This window comes from Bos taurus, chromosome 3 (assembly GCF_002263795.3).
Source record: "Bos taurus isolate L1 Dominette 01449 registration number 42190680 breed Hereford chromosome 3, ARS-UCD2.0, whole genome shotgun sequence".
Classification (NCBI taxonomy): domain Eukaryota; kingdom Metazoa; phylum Chordata; class Mammalia; order Artiodactyla; family Bovidae; genus Bos; species Bos taurus.
The window spans coordinates 45,388,937-45,404,748 of record NC_037330.1 but is presented as its reverse complement, the minus strand read 5'-3'; positions in this window follow the sequence as shown (position 1 = coordinate 45,404,748).

The following is a 15,812-nucleotide window of genomic DNA, read 5'->3' as shown; positions in this document are numbered from 1 at the left end:
CACTAAGCAGTTTGTTTTAGAAACTGTAGTTTCACTTTACCATGTATTCTTCTCAATGTTCTACTTATTCCTGGGAAGTAAAATCATAGTATTTATCAATGACTTTCTAGTTAAAATGTGTCAAACTACTTTCTTTTTCCTGGAGTAATTTTCCAAAGTCAGATTTCTTTCATCTTCCTACAATCATACTTTACTTACCACCAGATCATCTATATCCTCTTTTTTGGAGATTTTTTTAAATGTATACATGCATATGGATAGTAGTGGTGCGTGTTCAGTCATGTCCAACTCTTTGCAACCCTCCAGACTGTAGCCCACCAGGCTCCTCTGTCCACAGGATTCTCCAGGCAAGAATACTGGAGTGGGTTGCCATTTACTTCCCCAGGGGATCTTCCCAACGCAGGGATCGAACCTGCATCACCAGCATCTTCTGCATTGGTGGCAGATTCTTTACCACTGAGCCACCTGAGAAGCCCATACATACATATATTGTACATATATTTAGAAAGAGAGAAAGAGGATTTACACACATGTGCATATATACACATATGACATATATATAATTGTAATACATATGATTCCTTTTCCAGGTTAACCAGAAAGTTTCAATAGTTGATTTCCTGACCACAGAGATATAGATTTAAGTGTTCTATTAGGTTGCACACTAATATAGATCTTATCAATTAGCAATCCATACTTCTTTTTTGGTTGTTTTACAGGTATAAGTGTGCAAGTTATCCTTAAGAGTTAGAAATGTATTTCCATTTTTATTTTATGTGACTATTATTCTCCTAAACCACTATATAGGATAAGCCCCAAATATGCTATCTTTCCAAAGATGAGAGATTCTTCAGTGATACTCAATAATCAAATATAAAATTTAAATGTTATTTTACCATTCCCTCAACCTTACCAAACAGATGTATTCTATTCTGAGAAATTTAATTAAGGCATATAATCACATTGCTCATATGCCACACCTATACTCCACGATCAGTAATTGAATCTAATAATATTTTAAATCCATTGAAATTCCACATTAAACACAGTTGTACCTGTAAATAATCCAAGCTGTTTGAAGCTTACTGAAAATGCATTCACAGTACACTTTTTTAAAGTTGTAAATTATGATGGCATTTGTCAAGCTGTCCCTCCATCTGGAAGCACAGTCAAATATCAGGTGTTCCACATTAATTTTTTTGTAGGCTTTGGTGAGACAGCTCATCTAAAATGGTGCAAACTTACCAAAATGCATCTCAGCCTAATAATTTACATTACATAATTGAATATTATTATTATTATATAGTCAGAAGGAAGGCTTATGAGTCATCTTTTATTTCTGGAAAGTTTTTCAGTACCACAAACTTAGAAACACAATAAACATGTAGGTTTCCACGTGCTTTTATGTCCCTGCTTTACTCAAAAATTAAGCAATTTTTAAAACATTCTTTGGGGGGGTGGTCCTAAGATGGCAGAGGAATAGGACAGGGAGATCACTTTCTGCCCCACAAATTCATCAAAAGATCATTTGAACACTGAGCAAATACCACAAAACAACTGAACACTGGTGGAGGACACCAGGCACCCAGAAAGGCAGCCCATTGTCTTCAAAAGGAGGTAGGACAAAATATAGAAGATAAAAAGAGAGACAAGAGAGTTAGGGATGGAGACATGTCCCAGGGAGAGAGTCTTAAAAGTTTCCAAACATCAGGAAACCCTCTCACCAGCGGGTCTGTGGGGAGTTTTGGAATCTGAGAGGGCAACATAACCAAGAGGAAAAAATAAATAGATAAAACCCACAGATTATGCACCTAACTGCAACTCCCAGTGGAGAAGTAGCCCAGAAGCTTGTGTCTGCCACCAGCAAGCGGGGGCTGAACAGGGAGGCGCGGGCTTCATTGCTTAGGGTAAGGACCAGGCCTGAATGCCCTGAGGGCAATCTGAGGGAGCTAACATGAGATAGTAACCCAAACTGTGGGATAGCCAGAGAGAAAAAAAAAAATTAAAAAAGGAGAGAGAGAGAACTTTCCCATGAAAAGCTCTAACCTAAGGTAAGGCACTGCTGGGCCCACTCACAGAACAAAGGACTGAGCCAATACCAGAGGAGAGTCAGCTGGCTGCAGACCAGCCCATCCCCCGCCAGAGGCAGGGAGGCAGGTGGGCGACAGCCAGAGCTGGAAGGAAAGGGCTAACTTGGCCCCAGAGACGGCATCCCCTACCAAACTGTGAGGCTCCCAGTTGCTAACCAAGTCTTCCTGAGATCCTGAATGGCTGACATCCATCAGGAGGGTCGCAGCCAGAGATCAGTGCCCCAGAAGAGACACACAGCACACCTGAGACAGCGCTCCCACTGCACACCCAGGAAACCAAGCGGCTGGGACCAGGGAGGTGATAAGACACACCGCCAAGCTGGGAAGAGTGTACTTGACCAGCACCTAGTCGCCTGAGCTGCTCGGACCTGGGAAGGGCACAAAACTCAGGCCCAACTGAGTCTGTGCCTTTGTGGAGTACCCAAGAACCTGAAAATGAGTGGTGTAGATCTAGGAAGTGCACGCAACACAGGGCCCACCTTAGACAGTTCCCCTGCAGAGCAACCTGGAGCCTGAGCAGTATAGACTGGGAAAGCACACACACCATGAGCAGGGGCAAACCCAGTGTGGCCCATACACTGTGAGCACTCCCCACACACACCAGTGATATTTGTTTGCAGTGTTCCTCCCTCCCCGCAGCACAATTGAACAAGTGAGCCTAAATAAATGATCACCTTCACCCCCTTGTGTCAGGGCAGAAGTTAGATACTAAAGTGACTTGCAAACAGAGGAAGCCAAAATAAACAAAGAAGAGGGAGAGGCTTTGGAAGTGACAGGTGCAACAGATTAAAACCCTGTAGTTAGCACTGGCTACATTGAAAGGGACCTATAGACCTTGAGAAGAAGTATAAGGTGGAACAATGAACAATCTGAAACTGAACTGACCACACACTGCCCTCAACAGCACCAGAGAAATTCCTAGATATATTTGACTACTAGCATTTTTAAATTTTTTAAATTTCTTTTTATTTTTAAGTTCTTTATTACTCCTTTAATTTTCATTTTTAAAACCTACTATTACCTTGAAAAAAAAGATCCTATTTTTAAAGCAAATTTCATTTTTTTATATAACTTTTGCGATTTTGTTTTGTTTTTTTTTAATATTGTATTTTTGAGAGTCTAACCTCTACTTTAGATTTTTAATCTCTGCTTTTTGGTATTTGTTATCAATTCTGTACCTTTAATAATCCAATATTCAATACCCATTTTTACTTAGGAGTGTGATTACTGGCTTGATTGCTCTCTCACTTTGTGACTCTCCTTTTTCTCCCCCAGGTCACCTCTATCTCTTCCCTCCCCCTTCTCTTCTCTTCTTAACTCTGTGAATTTCTTTGGAAGTTCTGGACTGTGGAGAAAACTTAGGGAACTGATCACAGGCTAGATTTGTCTCTCTCCTTTGGACTCCTCCTCCTCTCCTCCTGGTCACCTCTATTTCCTTCCTCCCTCTTCTCTTCTCTATGGAACTCCATGGACCTCTCTGAATGTTCCAGACTGTGGAGAGCAAATAGGGAATTGATTACTGGCTAGACTTCTCTCTCCCCTTTTGATTCCCCCTCTGCTCCTCCTGGTCACCTCTATCTCCTTCCTCCCTCTTCTCTTCTCCATGTAACTCTGTGAACCTCTCTGGGTGTCCCTCACTGTGGAACACCATTAACCTAGATGTTTTATCTAGGTTATCTTTTCACCATTAACCTAGATGTTTTATCATCGGAGCTGTATGGATAGAGAAGTCTTGAGGCTACTATAACAATAAGACTGAAAGTCAGAGGCAGAAGGCCTAAATCCAAAACTTGAGAACACCAGAAAACTCATGACTCCAGGGCCCATTAATCGACAAAAGCTCATCCAAAAGCCTCCATACCTACACTGAAACCAAGCTCCACCCAAGAGCCAACAAGTTTCAGAGCAAGATGTACCAAGCTAATTCTCCAACAACACAGAAACATAACCCTGAGCACAAAAATACAGGTGGCCTAAAGTCACACCAAACCCATAGACACCTTAAAACTCGCTACTGGACACTTCATTGCACTCCAGAGAGAAGAGATCCAGCTCCACCCGCCAGAAACTGACGCAAGCTTTCCTAACCAGGAATCCTTGACAAGCCACTAATCCAACCCCACCCACAGTGAGGAAACTCCACAATAAGAGGAACCACAAACTTCCAGCATACAGAAAGGCCACCCCAAACACAGCAACCTAAACAAGATGAAAAGGCAGAGAAATATTCAGCAGGTAAAGGAACATGATAAAAGCCCACAAAACCAAACAAAAAAGGAAGAGATAGGGAGTCTAAATGAAAAAGAATTCAGAATAATGATAGTAAAAATGATCCAAAATTTTGAAAGCAAAATGGAGTTACAGATAAATAGTCTGGAGACAAGGATTGAGAAGACTCAAGAAAAGTTTAATAAGGACCTAGAAGAAATAAAAAAGAGTCAGTCAATAATGAATAATGCACAACATGAGATCAAAGGCTCTCTGGAGGGAACCAACAGTAGAATAAATGAGGCAGAAGATAGGATAAATGAGGTGGAAGATAGAATGGTGGAAATGAAGCAGAGAGGAAAAAAGAAAAAAGAATTTAAAGAAATGAGGACAACCTCAGAGACCTCTGGGACAATGTTAAACACCCCAACATTTGAATCATCAGAGTTCCAGAAGAAGAAGACAAAAAAAAAAAAAAAAAAAAAAAGCCATGAGAAAATACTTGACCAGATAATAGTTGAAAACTTCCCTAAAATGGGGAAGGAAATAGCCAGCCAAGTCCAAGAAACCCAGAGAGTCCCAAACAGGATAAACCCAAGGTGAAACACCCCAAGACACATATTAATAAAATTAATGAAGAGCAAACACAAAGAGCAAATATTAAAAGAAGTAAGGGAAAAGCAACAAATAAAACATAAGGGGATCCCCATAAGGATAACAGCTGACCTTTCAATAGGAACTCTTCAGGCCAAAAGGGAATAGCAGAACACTAAGAGAAAAACCTACAACCCAAATTACTATAGCCAGCAAGGATCTCATTCAAACATGAAAGAGAAATCAAAAGCTTTACAGACAAGCAAAAGCTGAGAGAATTCAGCACCACCAAACCAGCTCTTCAACAAATGCTAAAGGATCTTCTCTAGACAGGAAACACAAAAAGGTTTATAAACTCAAACCCAAAACAACAAAGTACATGGCAATGGGATCATACTTATCAATAATTACCTTAAATGTAAATGGGTTGAATGCCCCAACCAAAAGACAAAGACTAGCTGAATGGATACAAAAACAAGACACCTATATAGTCTGTCTACAAGAGACCCACCTCAAACTTAGGGACACATACAGACTGAAAGTGGAGGACTGGAAAAAGATATTTCATGCAAATGAGACCAAAAGAAAGCAGGGGTAGCAGTGCTCCTATCAGATAAAATAGACTTTGAAATAAAGGCCATGAAAAGAGACAAAGAAGGACACTACATAATGATCAAAGGATCAATCCAAGAAGAAGATATAACAATTATAAATATGTATGCACCCAACATAGGAGAAACGCAATATGTAAGGCAAATGCTAACAAGTATGAAAGGGAAAATTAACAGTAACACAATAATAGTGGGAGACTTTAATACCCCACTCACACCTATGGATAGATCAACTAAACTGAAAATTAGCAAGAAAACACAAATTTAAATGATACAATGGGCCAGTTAGACCTAATTCATCTCTATAGGACATTTCACCCCAAAACAATGAATTTCACCTTGTTCTCAAGTGCACATGGAACCTTCTCCAGAATAGATCACATCCTGGGCCAAAAATCTAGCCTTGCTAAGTTCAAAAAAATTGAAATCATCTCAAGCATCTTTTCTGATCACAATGCGGTAAGGTTAGGTGTTAACTACTTTGGCCACCTCATACGAAGAGTTGACTCATTGGAAAAGACCCTGATGCTGGGAGGGTTTGGGGGCAGGAGGAGAAGGGGACGACAGAGGATGAGATGGCTGGATGGCATCACCGACTCGATGGACATGAGTTTGAGTGAAATCTGGGAGTTGGTGATGGACAGGGAGGCCTGGAGTGTGGTTATTCATGGGGTCGCAAAGATTCGGACATGACTTAGCAACTGAACTGCTGAATTGAACAGGAGAAAAAACTATAAAAATACAAACATATGGAGGTTAAACAACACACTTCTGAATAACCAACAAATCACAGAAGAAACCAAAATATGCATAGAAATGAATGAAAATGAAAATACAACAACGCAAAACCTATTCAGTAAAAGCAGTACTAAGGGGAAGGTTCATAGCAATACAAGCCTACCTCGAGAAACAGGAGAGAAATCAAATAAATAACCTAACTCTACACCTAAAGCAACTAGAAATGAAGAACTCCGGGTTAGTAGAAGGAAAGAAATCATAAAAGTTGGGGCAGAAATAAATGCAAAAGAAACAAAAGAGACCATAGCAAAAATCAACAAAACTAAAAGCTGGTTCTTCGAGAAGATAAATAAAATAGACAAACCATTAGCCAGACTCATCAAGAAACAAAGGAAGAAGAATCAAATCAAAAAAATTAGAAATGAAAATGGAAAAATCACAACAGACAACACAGAAATACAAAGGACCATAAGAGACTACTATCAGCAACTATATGCCAATAAAATGGACAACTTGGAAGAAATGGACAAATTCTTAGAAAAGTATAACTTTCCAAAACTGGACCAGGAAGAAATAGAATATATTAACAGACCCATCACAAGCACAGAAATTGAAACCGTAATCAGAAATCTTCCAACAAGCAAAAGCCCAGGACCTTCATAGCTGAATTCTACCAAAAATTTAGAGAAGAGCTAACACCTATCCTACTCAAACTCTTGCAGAAAATTGCAGAGGAAGGTAAATTTCCAAACTCATTCTATGAGGCCACCATCACCCTAATACCAAAACCAACAAAGATGCCACAAAAAAAAGAAAACTACAGGCAAATATCACTGATGAACATAGATGCAAAAATCCTTAACAAAATTCTAGCAAACAGACTCCAACAGCATATTAAAAAGATCATACATCATGACCAAGTGGGCTTTATCCCAGGGATGCAAGGATTCTTTAATCTGCAAATCAATCAATGTAATACACCACATTAACAAATTGAAAGATAAGAACTAAATGATTTTCTCAGTAGATACAGAGAAAGCTGTTGACAAAATTCAACATCCATTTATGATAAAAACTCTCCAGAAAGAAGGCATAGAGGGAACATACCTCAACATAATAAAAGTCATATGTGATAAACCCATAGCAAACATTATCCTCAATGGTGAAAAATTGAAACCATTTCCCCTAAAGTCAGGAACAAGACAAGGATGCCCACTCTCACCACTACTATTCAACATAATTTTGGAAGTTTTGGCCACAGCAATCAGAGCAGAAAAAGAAATAAATCCAAACTGGAAAAGAAGTAAAACTCACTGTTTGCTGATGACATGATCCTCTACATAGAAAACCCTAAAGACTCCACCAGAAAATTACTAGAGCTAATCAGTGAATACAGTAAAGTTGGAGGATATAAAGTTAACACACAGAAATCTCTTGCATTCCTATACACTAACAATGAAAAAACAGAAAGAGAGATTAAGGAAACAATTCCATTCACCATTGCAACAAAAAGAATAAAATACTTAGGAATAAATCTACCTAAGAAACAAAAGACCTATATATAGAAAACTATAAAACACTGATGAAAGAAATCAAAGATGACATAAATAGGTGGAGAAATATACCATGTTCATGGATTGGAAAAATCAATATAGTGAAAATGAGTGTACTACCCAAAGCAATCTATAGATTGAATGCAATCCCTATAAAGCTACCAACGGTATTTTTCAGAGATTTAGAACAAATAATTTCACAATTTGTATGGAATTACAAAAAACCTCAAATAGCCAAAACAATCTTGAGAAAGAAAAAGGGAACTGGAGGAATCAAACTGCCTGACTTTAGGTTATACTACAAAGCAACAGTCACCAAGACAGTATGGTACTGGCACAAAGACAGAAACTTAGATCAGTGGAACAAAATAGAAAGCCCAGAGATAAATTTACGCACCTATGAACACCTTGGAGAAGGCAATGGCACCCCACTCCAGTACTCTTGCCTGGAAATCCCATGGATGAAGGAGCCTGGTAGGCTGCAGTCCATGGAGTCTCGAAGAGTCGGACATGACTGAGCAACTTCAGTTTCACTTTTCACTTTCATGCATTGGAGAAGGAAATGGCAACCCACTCCAGTGTTCTTGCCTGGAGAATCCCAGGGATGGGGGAGCCTGGTGGGCTTCCATCTATGGGGTCGCACAGAGTCAGACATGACTGAAGTGACTTAGCAGCAGCAGCAGCAGCAGCATGGACACCTTATCTTTGACAAAGGAGGCAAGAATATACAATGGAGAAAAGACAGTCTCTTTAAAAAGTGGTGCTGGGAAAACTGGTCAACCACTTGTTAAAGAATGAAACTAGAACACTTTCTATCACCATACACAAAAATAAACTCAAAATGGATTAAAGATTGAAATGTAAGATCAGAAATTATAAAACTCCTGGAGGAAAACATAGGCAAAACACTTTCTGACATGAATCATAGCAGGATTCTCTATGACCCACCTCCCAGAGTAATGGAAATAAAAGCAAAAATAAGCAAATGGGACCTAATTAAACTTAAAAGCTTTTGCACAACAAAGAAAACTATAAGCAAGATGAAAAGACAGTCTTCAGAATGGGAGAAAATAATAGCAAATGAAACAACTGACAAAGAATTAATCTCAAAAATATACAAGCAACTCCTAAAGCTCAATTCCAGAAAAATAAATGACCCAATCAAAAAATGGGCCAAAGAGCTAAACAGACATTTCTCCAAAGAAAACATACAAATGGCTAACAAACACTTGAAAAGATGCTCAACATCATTCATTATCACAGAAATGCAAATCAAAACCACAATGAGGTACCATCTCACGCCAGTCAGAATGATTGCTATCAAAAAGTCTACAAACAATAAATGCTGGAAAGGTTATGGAAAAAAGGGAACCCTCTTACACTGTTGGTGGGAATGCAAACTAGTACAGTCACTATGGAGACAGTGTGGAGATTCCTTAAAAAACTGGAAATAGAGCTGCCATATGACCCAGCAATCCCACTTCTGGGCATACACACAGAGGAAACCAGAATTGAAAGAGACATGTGTACCCCAATGTTCATTGCAGCACGGTTTACAATAGCCAGGACATGGAAGCAACCTAGATGTCCATCAGCAGACAAATGGATAAGAAAGCTGTGGTACATATACACAATGGAATATCACTCAGCTATTTAAAAAAATGCATTTGAATCAGTTCTAATGAGGTGGATGAAACTGGAGGCTTTTATACAGAGTGAAGTAAGTCAGAAAGAAAAGCACCAATACAGTATATTAATGCATATATATGGAATTTAGAAAGATGGTAACAATGACCCTATATGCGAGACAGCAAAAGAGACCCAGATGTAAAGAACAGACTTTTGGACTCTGTGGGAGAAGGCAAGGATGGGATGATTTGAGAGAATAGCATTGAAACATGTATATTATCATATGTCATCATATCATATGAAATAGATTGCCAGTGCAGGTTCAACGCATGAGGAAGGGTGCTCAGGGCTGGTGCACTGGGATGACCCTGAGGGATGGGACGGGGAGGGAAGTGGGAAGAAGGGTCAGGATGGGGAACACATGTACACCCATGGCTGATTCATATGAATGTATCACAAAAAAAACCCTCAATATTATAAAGTAATTAGCCTCCAATTAAAAAAAATTCTTTGGAGGGTGATTTTCTCCCAAACATTAGAGACTTTGATTTATCATAAAACTTTTCTTCCCTTTCTGATTTTCTAAGGCCAGATTAACTCTTATACAAATTTACCAAGAGAATCATGACTGAAAATCAAGTGGATTCAAATATTTCTAATATACCTGCTCAGAAAATGTAATTATATATATAAATACATATGTGTGTGTGCTTATTAGTTGCTCAGTCGTGTTTGACTCTTGTGACCCCATAGACTGTAGCCTGCCAGCTTCTGTCCATGGGATTCTCCAGGCAAGGATACTGGAGTGAATATCAGTCCTATTTTATGGAATAAACACGGTATAATTTATTCAACAACGTGTATCATGTATTCTATACAAACCTGCTTGTGCATACACATATACACACGCAGGTGCTACATATATACATATGTATCATGTATTGGCATAAAAATCACAGATAACAGAGAAAACATAAATCCCTGTCAGAAATTTATTCAGTGATTACTTATCGAATGCTACTGTTTCAGACACTGAGGTCGGCATTAGTGACACCTCAGTGTATAATAAAGACAATTTTCTTGTCATCACAAAAATTAAGCCACTGGTTCAGAAACTCATACTGTCACATAATGATTTTGAGTAAGTGTTTTAAATGAATGGGGTTATTATGAGAGTTAAATGACAATGTATATGATAGTATTTTGTAAATTGCAAAATGCCATGCAATGTTACACATTAAGTATTTAAAGATATGTTCTCCAATGCTCATGTTCTGGAAATACACCATTGGAGTATGATTGACTATGAATGATTTAGGGTAAAATGCAGTGTGAGTAGGAGGTTTATAGACTTAGCTGACTTAAAGTAGGGAAAAAATATCCTCTAGAATGAATAGTCCCTGAATTTCTCTCATTACTGCAAATCCTTTTCTTCTTGCTTGTTGCTTCTCTCTCACAATCAAAATTTACCATAATTCCAGCAGCTGGCAGTTAAAAAGCTGTCTCTTGGTTTTCTTGCTGAGAGCTTACTCTTTTGTAGTTTTAAGTATGTTTATATTTGGGATTGAGACAGAACCTTGTTGAAATTATTCACTGTTTATTTTGGTTGTCTGCAATGGACATCTCATGTACCTCATAGGTTCCCACCCTTCCCTGCAAGTTAAGACTAAGGTATTCATTCTGGGCTTACTGGTGGTTGACAGCTCTATGCTGAGTCACTCTTTGGAAATTGCCCCTGGCTAAAGAGATTAATTCACCTGAGAATCCTGCCTCTTTCTCTGGTTCAGTTCAGTTCAGTTGCTTAGTCATGTCTGACTCTTTGTGACCCCATGGACTGCAGCACGCCAGGCCTCCCTGACCATCACCAACTCCCGGAGTTTACCCAAACTCATCTCCATTGAGTCGGTGATGCCATCCAACAATCTCATCCTCTGTCGTCCGCTTCTCCTCCTGCCTTCAATCTTTCCCAGCACCAGGGTCTTTTCCAATGGTAATGCACATCCAATAACTGATGTAGGGCCATAAAGGTTTGGCACTTGCCTCAGTTCAAAATATCTTTGGCCATCCCAACTTCAGAGGTCCCTGATGGGATAATCTGAGACGTGTGTTGGAATTGCCAAGAATTCAGCTTCCTCTGTCCATCCTGCTTCATTCTCCACTCCAACAGGTCCTTATCCAAATAACACTTCCCAACAAATAAACTTCCTGTGTATACATTTCTTTGTTAGGTTCACTTCCAGAGGACCTAAGCAGCATTAACACCGCAGAACATTATTTCACTGATAAAATAAATTGTATTTAAATGTACTTAGTTATCCACACATCTGGACATAAAAAACTGACTCACATAATAAAGTCTCATAATTTTTCCATATACTGAGATATTCCTGTATTTGTTCATATATTTATTCATATCAAAAATAACTATATGCCTAATATATACTAGGTATAGTGAAAAAAAATAGAGATATGATGAGCAAAAAAGAAATGAATTCTCTGCTCATGCAGTTTACAGATAAGTTAGAGAGATGAACATTTGTCAAGTAATCACACAAAAATATAATATTTACTATGAATAACAACATCAAGGAAAATGTAGAGAACTGTTACATCTGAAGTACTGGGAAATCAGTGAAGGATAGCTTGAGTAAATGACCTTGCTGCTAATTTCTGAAGGACAACAGGAGTTAAGAAGGCAAAAAGTATTGAAAGTGAAAGTGCTGGTTGCTCAGTCATGTCCAACTCTTTGCGACTCATGAACTGTATAGCCCACCAGGCTCCACTGTCCATGGAATTCTCCAGGCAAGAATATTGAACTGGGTTGCCATGCCCTTCTCTAGGGGATCATCCTGACCCAGGGATCAAATTTGAGGCTCCTGCATTGCAGACAGATTCTGTACCATCTGAGCCACCAGGGAAGCCCCTAAGAAGGCAAAAAAGAGGAGATCAAAAGCATTCCAGGCGAGAAAGTTATCTCTGCAAAGACTCCAAGAGCAGTGTTATCCTATTGGAAGGGAAAGAAGACTCTGATATCTGGAGATCAAGAAGCTGGGGAGCAGGGGTGGGAATTATCCCAGAGGGAGGCAGTAGAAATAAGAATGGCCTGCACTGTTTTAGTTTTAGTTTAGGATTTTGAATTTTATCCTATAAGAAATGAGAAATCATGGAAGTTTTTTAAAGCAATGCAATGACATGATCAAATGTATGTATTTTGAAGTATCACTCTGATTGCAGTATATGTATAATTGCATATTCATATACTCACTTGGGTGAATGTGTGAAAATCAACAAAGGCCAGTGATTTCTGGGCTCAGTCATTTCCTCCACATGCTAGACTGGCTGATAGTCACCATTGTCATGGAAACCAAAACAGTGAGTTTTCTACCATGTATCAATATCATTGTCACTTATTATTTTCTAATAATTAAAAAGCAGGTCTCTATTTTTTTCCCCATGGGCATGTAGTGAAGTTATAATATTATATTAGCTACAGATGTACGCCATAGTGATTCATAGTACGTAGTAGTTTGTACTTCTTAATCTTCTACCTCTATTTGCCCCTCCCCCTTTTCTTTCCCCACTGGTAACTACTAGTTTGTTCTCTATATCTGTGAGTCTTTTTCTGTTTGTTATATTGATTCTGTCCCAGGATCCATCTCTATTCGTCATCAGGCAGGCACCAGATTTGGAATACTATAAAACCCACAGCTAGCCATGTCAGGAACTTGCCCCACCCACCAGCAGGCCAACACTACCCTTGAGAACTCTGATCTTCCAACCACTCACCCCAGAACCTGGCTCTGCCAGCCAGCAAGCCAGCACTAGCCCTGGGACCCCTTGTCCCAGTATTCCACAGTCAGCTTCTCATGACTTGGCCCCACCAAAGGGTGGCCAAGAGCTTCCACACAAAGCAGGGCCTGGCAATGCTTTGGTCTGACTGACAGCAGACTGACAGAAGCCACCCACAACCCACCACAACAGAAGTACTCATGCAGCAAGTAGAAGTGATACCTCTAGAAATACAGTTCTAGTGACCAGAGAGAGGGGAGTGCCCTGCTGGGAATCAGAGAACATCTTCTATAAAAGGCCACTTTTCCCAGCTCAGGAAGTATAAACAACTTATCAGATACACAGAGATTACAACAACTTAGGCAAAATGAAGCAACAGAGGAGTAAGATTAAACTCCATAAGAACTAAGTGAAGTGCAGATAGGCAGTCTACCTGATAAAGAGTTCAAAGTAATCATGAAAATGAACAAAGGACTCAGGAGAAGAATGGATGAAGTGAGAAGTCAGAGGTTTTTACCAAAGTTAGAAAATGTAAAGAACAACATCACTCATTGTCAGAGAAATGCAAATCAAAACCACTATGAGGTACCATTTCACACCAGTCAGAATGGCTGCGATCCAAAAGTCTACAAATAATAAATGCTGGAGAGGGTGTGGAGAAAAGGGAACCCTCTTACACTGTTGGTGGGAATGCAAACTAGTACAGCCACTATGGAGAACAGTGTGGAGATTCCTTAAAAAACTGGAAATAGAACTGCCTTATGATCCAGCAACCCCACTGCTGGGCATACACACTGAGGAAACCAGAAGGGAAAGAGACACGTGTACACCAATGTTCATCGCAGCACTGTTTATAATAGCCAAGACATGGAAGCAACCTAGATGTCCATCAGCAGATGAATGGATAAGAAAGCTGTGGTACATATACACAATGGAGTATTACTCAGCCATTAAAAAGAATACATTTGAATCAGTTCTAATGAGGTGGATGAAACTGGAGCCTATTATACAGAGTGAAGTAAGCCAGAAGGAAAAACATAAATACAGTATACTAACGCATATATATGGAATTTAGAAAGATGGTAACAATAACCCGGAGTACGAGACAGCAAAAGAGACACTGATGTATAGAACAGTCTTATGGACTCTGTGGGAGAGGGAGAGGGTGGGAAGATGTGGGAGAATGGCAATGAAACATGTAAAATATCATGTAGGAAACGAGTTGCCAGTCCAGGTTCGATGCATGATGCTGGATGCTTGGGGCTGGTGCACTGGGACGGCCCAGAGGGATGGTATGGGGAGGGAGGAGGGAGGAGGGTTCGGGATGGGGAACACATGTATACCTGTGGCGGATTCATTTTGATATTTGGCAAAACTAATACAATTATGTAAAGTTTAAAAATAAAATAAAATTGGAAGAATGAAAAAAAAAAAAAAAAAAGAACTAACCAGAGATGAAAAATACAATAATTGAAATGAAAAATACACTAGAAGGAATCAAAAGTAAATAAAATGATAGAGGAACAAATTAGTGAGCTGGAAGATAGAGGAGTGGAAATCATTGAAGCTAAAAAGAAAAAAGAATGAAAAGAAACAACTGTTTAAGAGATCTCTAGAACAACATAAAACATAGTAACATTCTCATTATACTGGCCCCATAAGAAGAGAGAGAGAAATAAAGGGGCAAAAATATATGTAAAGGTATAATAGCTGAAAACTTCCTAGCCTGAGAAAATAAACAGGCATCCAGGTCCAGGAAGCACAGAGAGTCCCAGACAGGATCAACTCAAAGAGGACCCACCAAGACACCTTGAAATAAGAATGGAAAAGCAAAACTTAAAAAGAGGCTAGATTTTTAAAAACAGCAAGGTTATAACAAGGTACGTACTGGGAAACTCCCAGAAGGCTATCAACCAACTTTTCAGAAGAAACTCTGCAGGCCAGAAGGAAGTGGCCTAACATATTTACAGTGATGAAGGGGGGAAATCTACAACCAAGAATACTCTACCTGGCAAGGCTTTCTTTCAGATTTGATGAAGAAATCAAAAGTTTTACAGACAATAAAAAAGGAAAAAGAGTTCAGTACCACCAAACCAGTTTTCTAAAAAATGTTAAAAGAGACTTCTCCAAGGGAAAAAGAAAAGACCAAACCAAGAAACATGAAAATCATGAAGGCAAATATGCAGTCAAGGTAGTAAATCTACCATGTATAAAGCTAGTAAGAAGACTGAAAGGTAAAAGTAGTAAAACCATCTATGTCTGCAATAAGAACTTAAGGAATTCACAAAACAAAAAGTTGTAAAATATGATGTTAAATACAGTAGTAGTGAGGGGGTGGGAGTAAAAATGCAGGCTTGTTAAAATACTTGAAATTAAAAGATGGGTAACTAAAAAAACTATACGTATATATGTATTATATATCTAGATAGATAGATAAATATCTCATGTTAACCACAGACCAAAAGTCTATAATACACACTTAAGAAAGAGAAATGAATCCACAAACAATTAAAGATAGTCATCAAGACACAAGATAAAAGAACAAAATAAGAAGAAAGGAACAATAAAGAGCTATAAACAACCCCCAAACAATTAGAAAA